This window comes from Hipposideros armiger, unplaced genomic scaffold (assembly GCF_001890085.2).
Source record: "Hipposideros armiger isolate ML-2016 unplaced genomic scaffold, ASM189008v1 scaffold_1419, whole genome shotgun sequence".
Taxonomy (NCBI): Eukaryota; Metazoa; Chordata; class Mammalia; order Chiroptera; family Hipposideridae; genus Hipposideros; species Hipposideros armiger.
In genome coordinates, this window is record NW_017732769.1 from 221,017 (window position 1) to 231,027 (window position 10,011).

General features: G+C 36.5%; 1 protein-coding gene across 4 annotated transcripts in view; it reads right to left on the bottom strand.

Moving 5' to 3' along the window:
* Window positions 1-10,011, bottom strand: part of VWC2L (von Willebrand factor C domain containing 2 like) — a 174,131-nt gene that overhangs the window by 159,833 nt on the left and 4,287 nt on the right. The gene's annotated exons all lie outside the window — the stretch shown is intronic.

Here is a 10,011-nt window from a genome sequence, read left to right on the forward strand (position 1 = left end):
TTACATACATAAATTTGTGAAACATAGGCTTAAACTCAGTTTAGTAGTAATAATAGTAAAAACGTCAGATAGCTTTTATGAATCCCTTCTCGTGTGCCAAGGTTTTGCTATCATCTCTATTTTAGAGATGTGTACAATAAGACATACAGAGGTAAGGTGTGCCTAAGTCACTTGGCGGTAAGTGGTAGAGCCCACTCTAAAATCCAGTTTTGAACCACACTTTTAAGTTCTTATCTGTTGAACTATACACACTGACTCTGAAACAAACCTTTCAAAAATGCTCAAGCACTATCAGTATACTAAATGTGCACTGCACATTTCTAAGAGCTGTTAAAGGCATCATCATTTCTCAAAGTTACTCTACCATGACAAAAAAAAATTGAAATCCTTACTAAGATATCTCACGGAGTACCAGTGTTCCCTAGAAGACAGTTTGCAAAAGGTTACATTATGACAGTGATCCCCAAATATAGCTGATCATTAGAATAACCTGGGAAACTTTAGAAAAAAATGTAAATTTAAATCATTTTCATTGGAATTAAAAAAGGAGAGATCAAGGAATGTGAGGTTTTCCAACGTTCCTGCCTTAGATGACACTGATCGTATGCCATTTTAAGGATATGCCTGTGTTCTAATGCCATATAACCAGAGATTTTTGCACACCCCATCCATTTTGCATACTCTGTTCCAGCCATGTAGTAAGAGGTTGGGGTTTGCAGAGTGAAAAAATCAAGAACACAGTCCTCAGTTCCTAAAAACCACCAAATGTATGGCAAGAACAACTAATGTTGTTCCTTTGGTACTTCTTAATAGTCTATGTGAAAATAAATTGGCAGTGTTTCATCTATTTTTATTTTATTTTGGCCTATATTCTGTGGTTTAATTACAGATTTGCTCATTTTTAGACAAAGGATCTCCTTTTTATCAGAGTCTTTGCAAACTTAGAGTGCAATTTGCAAAAGGAGCATATCTGTGTCAGACTGATTTTAGATATGCCAATATTTTATTGTTCTTGTGTACTTGTAACTCTGTGTTGTCATGGTGATAGGTCCTAATATCACATTTCTATAGACAATTGGCTGAAATAAATCTTCACATTAAACATATTTATTGGAAAGAAAGATGCAAATGAGCAGCATTTTCTTGTTATACCTGAAGGTAGTAAAATGTACAAAAAAAGACCACAGGAGAAGAGTGTATTAATATTGCCTTTGCAAATAATGAGCTATTTTGTTGTGGTGTTTTCACTACGTTTTTGCTGGCCTTGTTTTATCATCTGTAAAATAAGGGAGTTAGACAAAATTATTTCTAAGTTCTTTTTTAGATCTAAAATTCTATGGTCAGCTCTTAAAAGAAGGTAGGACCTAGACTATAAAAAACGGACCATAATGCTTGTCTTTTATAAATAGAAGCATTTGTATAAATTCAGGTACCAGAAACCCAATTCCATGCCAAGAAGTAACACTGGTAGTTTAAGGTCAGTATTAAAACAAAGTGATTGCAAAATCCTATCCAAATAATATTTAATTCAAACAATCTTAAACAGTTGGAATTTAGTTATAAATTAATATGTAATACTATAATTTTCAATTTCCCAATACTATCTATTCTTCAGAAGACATATATGATTTATAATAGTATTCATCCTATAGATAGAAAGATTAAAATTACTTGAATTTTGTTCATGGTCACATGATATAATAGGAAAAAAATTAAGAGTTGTGTTCAATGGACTTTTATCCACTTTAGACAACTTTTTACAGCTACAAATAGCCTCTGAAAACTTTTTCAGGATATAAATGATTTTTCTTGTTACTTTAGTACTTTATCCACTCTTTCCATTGTATCAATAAGTCCTTGCAAAGATGGCTTTATTGTGATGTGCTATATATGCAGGCTAGAGGCAAGGAAATCAACAATGGAGGTGTGTTGGACTGAAATTACTGATGTTAATCAGTAGTGATCATAAAAGTTCAAAGTACAGACTCTGAAATAAGCCAGTTTCTAATTAATAATGGCTATTGTTTGAGAAAGATCACCTGGGTAAGCAAAACTACTGATCACTTCAAATTGGTTGTTTTGAGCTCTTTCTCAAAACCTTGTCAAAGTATAACTAAAAAATAAACCAATAAGTTTTTCCTGTGCTGGCCTTCATAAAACAGTGTCTGATGCATAAATCAAGCTGTAGGAAAATAAAAAACAATATTGTCATGGCGAATAAGGAGAAGTTGGAACAAGATTCACATAATTTTAAAGTAAGATTTTCTAAAGTAAGAACAGACCTGCTTCCTCAAGTTAAACATAAACACACACACACACACACACACACACACACACACACACACACGTGCACATGCTTCAAGACACAGATAGAGCAATTTCAATTAAGATGATATAGATTATTCTACAAAATATGTGCCAAATATTTAGACCTGATTTATGAAATAATGTATAGGAAATAGAAAAAAAATACACCAGTTAATATCAGACCATTAATCAATCATGCATTTTGGAGAGTAAGGCCAAAATTAAAAATAAGCAAATTTCTAAAATATCCAATACCTTATACAACTGGAGTTAAAGTTTGATAGGGAGACGACCAGGTCACTCCCTTTTCAATCTCACCTCCTTCTACCATTGGAGACTCAGGAAGTGGCTGGTGGCTGAACTCAAGTCTGAGGTAGTCACTAACAGTGACAAGCTCTACAAATCACAGATGTGGCTGCAAATCAAACAACAATTGCCCCAGGAGCACAGGGCACAGAAGCCCAGTCACAAATCTTTGTAGTCATTCTTATCACACAGTTATCACCATTAGCAGCGGCATCTTGCAATATGAAGGACAGCAATAAATATCGGGTGGTGAGAATGAAAAACTATTTCTACATACAACTAACCAAAGGGCTAGTTGACCATCAGTTCTCTTAAAATTTAAAGCTAGAGAATTTTTCTGACTGGACACAGGCTATTTCCCCTCTTTCAGGGTTAACATGGAAGCCATTTATTCTTCCTCCCTCATTTTAAAAAGTGTTAAATGAAGAAAATTATTCCCGATGATTTCTGGAGATTTTGAAAGAATAAATTATTATAAACATCTGATCTGTTTCTTAGATTTAGTGTAGATTTATAGAATTAAAAAATGCCAAGTGAGCACAATATAAAAATGGGAAAGGATATGAGGAACTTTATAAATTTCAGTGTTTTGTTTTTTTAAAGATTTTTATTGGAGAATTGGGGGATGGGAACAGTGCTGGGGAATTGGGGGAAGGGGAACAGACAAGTTGCTGTCGTTTTTTTGTTCTTCAGTCTAGTTGTGGAGGACGTTGCTTCACTGGCCCAAGTTAGCGCCATCATTGCGCTCTTCCTGGGTGAGGCAGATCAGTCGCCGGCTTCTGGACGGCCGCTCACGCTGGCTGCTGGCTACTCACAGTAGCCCATATCAACAACTGCAGCAGGGGCTGCAGCCTACACTGTTGCAGGAGACTCACAGCAGCCCAGCTCCAGGTTGAGCTGTTGTTCAGCATCTTAGCTGTAGAGGGCAGTATCACTGGCCCCCATGTGGGATCCAAACCAGGACCCTCTAGTGTCCCAAGCCAGCTCTTAACCAACGCGCCACTTGGCCGGCCCATAAATTTCAGTTTTAACAAAATTGACACCTAATCTCTGAAATTGGTCTTAGATTATACATATTAAATTGTGATTCCCTAGTTATTTACACAGATGGGGATTCCCTGCTGAGAATATTCACTTTGAGACCATTCAGCATGCTGGGGCTGAACCTCAGGTGAGCAAGTCATTACTGATTGAGATTTCTTAACCTGTGTTATTTCATATCAACCTGAAAGGAGAAGCCATTCCTCAATTCACTCAAAGGCCATTTTAATATTAAAACCACATCATGCCCTGCAAAACAGAAACTTTATTTTGCAGAGTCAACAACTGTGGAATTAGCCTTCTCATCCTCTCAACAAAGATCCTAAGTTGTCTTTATTGTATGACATTATGATGTGTTCCAGGACTTTCTTTAGATGGAATCTTACAAATGCCCCTGGCACCTCCGTTAACCATTTGCCCAGAATTTGTAAATCCCCTCTTGAAAAATATATATATATTGAAAAATCCCACCCATATGCTCAAAATTCACCCATTTCTTTGTTATTAAAATACAAACTTCACACCCCTGGAAGGATGCACTCTGCCCTTGGCCCAGTGCAAACACCTTAGTTTCTGTGCCTGTCACAAAAACTGGTGCAAGGGCAGGTAGGTGGGTGGGGTGCAGTGAGATGTGTTTCTGCAAGGTGTTAACTATTAGCCCCTTAATTGAGATTTCTTTACAGTCTCCAGTTTTTCCTGTTCTTTCATATATTTGGTCCTCAGCCCCTAGAACATGTTGCCTTCCATTCTTTTCCCATATTAAAAAAAAAAAAAATGACATCAAACAAATTTCCCAAACCTAAATGCAAAAATCCTTCCTACCCAACAGTACTATGAGTTTAATGTTACAGCACTAGACTTTAATAATGGGGCATAGATTGATGAGAAAGCTGGAAAACCTGCCTTTCTGCGAATGTACTCATTGAAGAACAAGTCACTGCTAAACCTTGGCATTGGCATTTTTATGGGTGTGATGATTTGGCAAAATGCTCCAGTTGATTAACTTTCTGTTCTCTTTGCTTTTTTCTTCAAGATTTCAATATTAAATACAAAATTCAGGGCAAAATCTAGACAGGTCACCACAGCATGAAAACATGTTTACTTTTTTTAAAACAGTAATATATACACAAAGGTACGGCCTGAGAAAATAATCACACTGAACCTTTTAAAAATAAAAATCAGAAACCTGATCTGCTGTCTTTGGCCCACAATGGGAAAAGGACTAAAGCCAAGCCTGCAGCGAAAGGCAGATTTTGAGCAAGTCCACATCCTGAATTAGGGATGCTAGGTGTTGACTGCAGAAAATTACTTTCAAATAAGACATGCTATGCAAAAGCTGGACTATCTCTTTTAGCTGCATGTAGTACAATCCTCAGTGTCTGACCAAAAACTAAATCCATCCAAGTTTTAGAGTATAAAAAATAATAATAATAATAAGGCCTGCTGAGTGGTGCGTTGGTTGAGAGTTGGCTTGGGACAGCAGCTCTGAGCAGCAGGACCCCAGTTCAGATCCCACATGAGGGCCAGTGATGCTGCGCCCTCTACAGCTAAGATGGTGAACAACAGCTCGACCTGGAGCTGGGCTGCCGTGAGTTGACAGCGATGGCGTAGGCTGCAGTGGGGCTGGCTGGCAGCTGGCGTGAGCTTTCGTGAGCTGCCATGAGCCGCCATGAGCAGTCATCCAACGGCTGGTGAGTGACTGCCTCACTTGGGAAGAACGCAATGATAATACTAACATGGGCCAGTGAAGTGATGTCCTCCACAACTAGACTGAAGAACAAAAGAACAGCAACTTGTCTGTTTCCCTTCCCCAATTCCCCAATGCTCTTCCCCTCCGCCAATTCCCCAATTAAATCTCAAAAAAAAAAAATACACAAAAGCTAATTCTAGCCGAGTGAGTTATAGAATTACTGAGCAAAATAAGAAATCATTTTACCCTTTGGGAAACTCAGCATAAATTAGTTAAGCATAGAGTAGAAGCTGACAGGGTCTACATTTCCAATCAACTTTTTTTTGTAGAAAATGCTATTGTAATTTATTATTTATACTCCTTATTTTTTCAAAAGTAGGTCCAGTGCTATTTTGCCTGGGTACACATAAAAGATGAGAGAACTACTAGACAGTGACCTTTATCTTAATACATTATTGCCAGAACACTGGAAAACTTAGAGTTTTCAAAAAGAGTAGAGAGAGATCCATTTTCAAAGCTTGCATCAGTTATTTTGAAAACAAAAGCAAGAAAAAAACCCTAACCTTTATAAATAACTTTCTTCTTCCTACCAGGTGACACACGTGGATTAATTTACATTTGAATTTGGTGATCAGAAAAGACTGAAATAGGGACATATGTTTTGCAACTGTGTAGAGTGAGGCACCACAACTAAAACACTTGCTGGGGGAGGTCATTATAACACTGGGGTGGAGACAGAATCCAAGAGGAACCTTGGTGAGGACAAAGGTCAATGTCTGCAGAGAAAGGCAGACCTTGGGCAAATCCAAATCCTCAATTAGGGATGCTGGGAGTTGACTGCAGAAAATCACTTTAAAATAAAACAAGCTATGCAAAAACTGGACTATTTCTTTTAGCTGCATGTAGCATAACCTTCAGTGTCTGACTTAAAACTAAATCTGTCCAGAGTTTAAAAGAAAAACCATACACAAAAGCTAATTCTAGCTGAGTGAGAGTTATAAACTCAGGTAGGAAGATGAAGTAGAAAGTAGCAGGACGGAAATAGGTGCTTCATGAACAATGTGTGTCATCTTCAGGGGCCCAAAGAACTCTCTTTTTTTATCTGAACTTTGAGTGCTCCTTTAACTAATTAAAATGAAGAGATCAACATATAAACAGGAAGAAATGAAAGCATTTTAAAGAAACTCTAATTTACCTCTTTACTTTATGGGTTCAGTTATAATTGACCCATTAGGTCACTTACCAAAAATGTACTGAATGCCTGTTATTTGGCTCATGTAGGAGTGCTAGGGTTGGAAACAGAGGAGAAAAGAAAAAAAACACACAAAAAAACACTGTCCATTGGCTCAAAGGGTTCCCTGTCTAGTGGGAGAGACAGGTGGTGTCAAATTATATCATTGCATTGTGATAAAGGCAGCAGGGGTGGTGAAGAGCTTAGATTCTGCAGCCGGGCTGCCTGGATCTGAATACCAGGTCTTAATGCTTTAGAGCTGTGTAATGTTGGGCAATCTATTACACTTTGACGCTTCAGTTTTCTTATCTGTAAAACAGTGCTAATAAAAGTATAATCCTCTTACTGTTATTATGAAATGAAATGAATTTTAATGCACATAGAGGTGTTAACAGGTCCTAGCTATGATTACTGTTCTGTGTAATGGGGTGCACAACATTCTGTGAGAACATACAGGGGAGGAGCCAGGCCCAGCTCAGATGCAGCGGTAGGACAATCAGAGAGGGCTTTACAGAGGAAATGGCATTTAAATGGAGTTTTGAAGTCATTGAGTAGGATATACACAGGTGTGCAATGATGGAAAACTGTGGGACAGCATCTACCAGCACATAGGGAAGAGAGTTACTGAGATTCAGAGATCCCTGGAGAGGTTGATGAGTAAAACCTAGACTATACCAGGGAATTGAGATTTTGATCCTAAATACTGTCCTGAATGTTTTTGTTCTTGTGCATACTGGTCATCTCATTCTTTGTTTTCTGCAGCAACCCCATCTCCCCTGCCACTAATTTCTTTTCACCTTTTAGTCAATTCTATACTTGACTACAAGGTGATCTTGTTTAAAAAACACATTTAACTAGGTCATCTCTATGCACAACAACATGCATTTTATTCTTTAGGTTTTATTCCTTTATTCTTCAGACTGAATCTATAAATATTTTGGCCCAGTATTCAAGTTCCTTTCTCCACTGTCCAAAATACAGATACAACTTTACTTCTCTCCTTGTAATTGCATTTTCATAAGATCTAGCTTCTTGTTATTCTCATCTCTCCCCTTGCTTTGCAGATTTCATTCACCTCAATCTCTGATTTTGCTCAAGCAGTCTCCTCTTTGGAATTTTAATCTCCCCAGATCAATTTTAATTACTTCTTTAAGAATAGGCCCAACTTTGACCATCATGAAGAAAAACAAAGTTTGTTGACCAAACTCATACCATGTTGACAAGCTTTTAACAACACAGTTCCTTTGTGTTCAGCTTCACAATCATCTACTTTATCTTAGACTGCTTCCTCTCCCCCAACCCCACCCTTTTCTCTCTATATTGTGTGTGCTTTTCTTGTGCTTGGAGATTTTGCCTTCAAGAGATCTCACTTCCCAATGTAAGTACATCTATAGTATCCTGTATCCTAAACAGTCCAATAAATGCTTGTTGGATGAATATATGATATGTAAACATATCTCATAATATAACCTCCTAAATAATATGTCAAGGTTATTATGTGAAAGTTCCATACATCTTCAAAAATTAGTTACATGTCTCTTGCAAGCTGAATTAAAAGATAATGAAGAAGATAGATTATGGCTGATATTTATTTAGGTATAGATACTACACATAGATAAGTAGAACATTTAAAAAAGGTATTGGGATTTTTTCAGTTGAATGACTTTTAAAGTTGGGCTTCCTTTATAAAATGTAGGTGAAGACATAGAGGAATTTAGAACTTAGAGTAAATCTCTGGACATAAGAGCTTAGAAGGGGAACAACCATTTATTCAATATCTATGAGTACCAGTCACCACAAGGCTGTTAACGTCACAAAAATTATCTCATTAAATCTTTCCAATATCTTCCCCCAAGAGAAGTAATTATAATGATGGTCATTTTCTAGTCAAAGCCACTCTGACTCAAAAAGATTAAGGACTCTTTCCAAAGCCTTACTTCCAAGTGATGAATCTGGGATTTGAATCCAGGTCTACCCGGCTCTTGAGCCAAAGTGCTTTGAGAGGTTATGTAAACTTTTTATTGCTAGAATAGCAGTGTTTAGAAATAGGTTAAATCACTTGATGATTTTGGAGAGTAAACTTTCTTGATCTCAGTTCCTCATTCTTAAGAATTCGCCCTAGATAATCACCAAATCTCTTATAACTCTAAAGTGTTGTAAAAAAGTGGCATTAAGAAAAAAATCACATTAAAAAATCTCAGGGCATAGGGAGTCAGGTGGAAATGCTGAGCATATCAATGGGTTATATAATGACTACAGCAGGGACATACAATTAAAGTGAAGTAATTAACTTTATCTTTATATATTTATTGTTTGACATGCTAAATAGTTTTTCCTTTTGTAATAAAATAAAATATAACAAATAGAGCTAAAACTATAGCATTTTTAGTGGTGAGTTGACCAACTTCAAATAATCTGTCAATATCTTTTATCCTTTATTAAATATTGATTACCAAATTATATAAATCTCAGAAATTTTATCTGATATACTTTCTTTGCTTGGGCTAGGCTATCCTACAATGACTTTTTGCATTCTACTCTAGATCAATATGCATATTAAAAGAGTGACATGATTCTAGAACCATATCTAGAATCAAATCATGTGTTAATATGCCTCTATTTTCATTATCCTAAAAGTAAGACTACCTAATGTCAACATGTAGCCAATATTTTAGGGACCATAAAGCCATTAACAAATGTACTATACTCTACACTATTATTTGATGTCACTAATGATAATTTTATTAGACTCTCAAGCCTCTTGTCAGTATTGTACAACACAGTATTGAAATACATGAAAGAGAAAAGTCTAGAATAACATGTGTAAGGTAGTTGAAAGTGATAATTATCTTAAAATTCCCCTCATATCTTTGGGAATCTAGTTAAATGATTGGGTATAGTTGTGTAAATTAGAGCTGGTTTGAACCCACAACTTGGCATGGACTGAATGCAATGAAATGCCCAGAAACAGAATACTCTGATCATGATCAATTAAAACCTTTTTTCCACATATTGACTTCCTTCACCATTTGAATCTTGCAGAGAAGGAGCTGGGTCAGTGCAAATACCTATACATTCTCTCTCAAATATAAACAGTCTCACTGAAAACTAGCTATGTATTCTTTTGCCTATCAGGCTCTGGGCATTTTGTCACTGAATTTGGTTAGATAAAATGAAAATCTTTTATATCAAGCCATCAGTATGTCAGACACTCCAAAGCACAAACTGTCATTATATTTAAGGAGGGTAATTTGACATATTAATTTATACCCTCAGGGCTCAGATCTGGCTTGTAGGAAACCCTAATTAAAAGTAGCCATTGGAGAAAAGAGACTCTGAGATAAAAATGAATTCAAAGTTACTTGAAAATATGATACAAGCATAAAAGAAAGACCAAGAAATACCACAGAGGCTGAAAAATTAGTCTTTTTTTTTT